Consider the following 2,357-nt stretch of genomic DNA (forward strand, 5'->3'; position numbering starts at 1 on the left):
TTCTCTTTATTTAGACCACCAAAGGATGTCTTATGAATTAGGATTTCATGAGTACAAACCGAACAATTACTGGAAAGATCTGGAAATAAAACTATCGTGATGGTAGTGGCGGTGATAGCGGTGGTGCTAGATGGAGTGGTGGCTTTAAATGAAGGTTGTGGTGGTGGTGGTGGCTGTGAGAGTTGAGTGTGATAACAGTGACGGAAGGGTACAGTCGTTGTGATGGTGGTGGTGGTGGACTCTATGATGCGGGTAGCTGATGTGGTGATGAATGTGAGTGGTGGTTTTAATGAAGATGGCAGAAGGTGACGTGGATAATTGTGATGGTGGTTGTTAGAACGCGTTGGTTGGTGTATCGCAAGCTGCATAGTTAAAGCGTGTATGAATGTGTGTGTGTGTGTGTGTGTGTGTGAGCAGTTAAATGTCGTATCACAGGATAAATGTGACGGAGAACGAACGATTATAGTTTATTTGTTACAGGTTTTAATGCGGTTCTTTTCTGTTCTTCGGTTGCCAATTTTCAATCTCTTCAATTCCTGCTCGGGATCTTTACCTTTTGACCTACAGATTTAAAAAATAATTTTTTGTAACTAAACACTTTCAAACTTCGGACATTGGTAGAATGTGTCATATGAAACATCTTTTACTCTTAGCATTTTTGAGAAAAAAACCTATATTTACGAAGATATTTCACGTTAAAGTAGTCCTATTTCGGTAATTTCAACCAATCAATGACGTGTATTCAGATGAATAAAATTACTGCCATTGTTTGTGAACAACAACTTCCGGCGGGGTATTTTTCATTTGTCACTGTTATTTATGACAACTCTAACCCTAAAACTTTAACCCTAACCCTAAAACCTTAACCTAACCCTGAAACCCTAACCCTAAGACCTTAACCATAACACCCTAACCCTAAAACCCAAACCCTAAAATCCTAACCCTAAAACCTTAACCCTAACCCTGAAACCCTAACCCTAAGACCTTAACCATAACACCCTAACCCTAAAACCCAAACCCTAAAACCCTAACCCTAAAACCTTAAAGCTAAAACCAGTACAAACGCACGAACGATGTCATAAATAACAGTGACAAATGAAAACTACGCCGCCGATAATTGTTGTTGACAAACTGATTGATTGAAATTACCGAAATACGAGAATTTTAAGGTGAAATATCTTCGTAAATATAAGTTTTTTCTCAAAAATGCTAAGAGTAAAACATGTTTTATATGACACATTCTACCAGTGTCCGTAGTTTGAAAGTGCTTAGTTACAAAAAATAATTTTTTAAATCTGTAGGTCAAAAGTTCGAATTGATTTCATATTCGGTGTAATGATATGGTTTTATATGCTAATCTCTGCTTTGAAATTCATTTTCACAATAAATCGGTAAATAAATGCTTAATCTGTAGAAGCGGTTGTGGCTGTAGAGAAATGTGCACAAGCGACGTATCACTGTCTTAATTCATGAAGAGCCCTGCCTAAATAATGATATGTTTTCTCTTCTTCCCAGCAAAGAAATATTTAAACAGGCTTGTTAATCCGCCTCATGGTCCCAGAGAACAAAATGGAAGGGGCGTTGTCCCGGAGCATGGCGTAGTAGATGCGCAGGAACAGCCACTCTGACTCACGGAATTGACACTTACGGATAGCTATCTCCGCCCCGATAGCGGTGAGCAGAGGTGTACTCCGTGGCCAAAGCCGCTATAATCTCGTAAAACGTCACCAAATTATACTAGATGCTTTAAACCAGCGGTCCCCAAAACTTTTTTGCACCACGGACCAGTTTCATGCAAGACAATTTCCCCCGCAAACTAGGGACTCGTGAGCATAACGAAACACAATAATGTGCATAATATAAGAATTGATTATTACATTAAGGGTGCTGAAAAGTTCCTGGCTTAGGGTAAAAGAAAATACACACGGGAGGATCAGTTAATTATTTTCTCTTGGCTTTATAGAGAAAATTCTATAGTTTGTAAGATATTTGTTTTTTTCTCTTCAATTTCTGCAATTTCAACCAATCAATTACGTCTATTGGGGTAAAAAAAACATTCTGTGCCGTATGAATATGTCCCTCGTTTAAGAAACAGATTGGTTTATTCACATTTGTGAAGAAAAAAAGATACCCTTCCCCCACCCCTACCCTAACCCTAAAACAGATTGAAATGCAATAGATCGATACTAGGGTCATAATTATGGGTGACAATTTCATATGACACCGCTAGAAAAAAAACTGCCGTTCAAACCGAAAAGATCCCGATTTAGTCTTCGTTATACTTATATAAACAGTTTGTTTTTCCTTACACGGGAAATTAATTAATCATCAGCTCTAGGAGCCCACTAATCTCTATA

The sequence above is a fragment of the Octopus sinensis genome, linkage group LG25 (assembly GCF_006345805.1).
Source record: "Octopus sinensis linkage group LG25, ASM634580v1, whole genome shotgun sequence".
Classification (NCBI taxonomy): domain Eukaryota; kingdom Metazoa; phylum Mollusca; class Cephalopoda; order Octopoda; family Octopodidae; genus Octopus; species Octopus sinensis.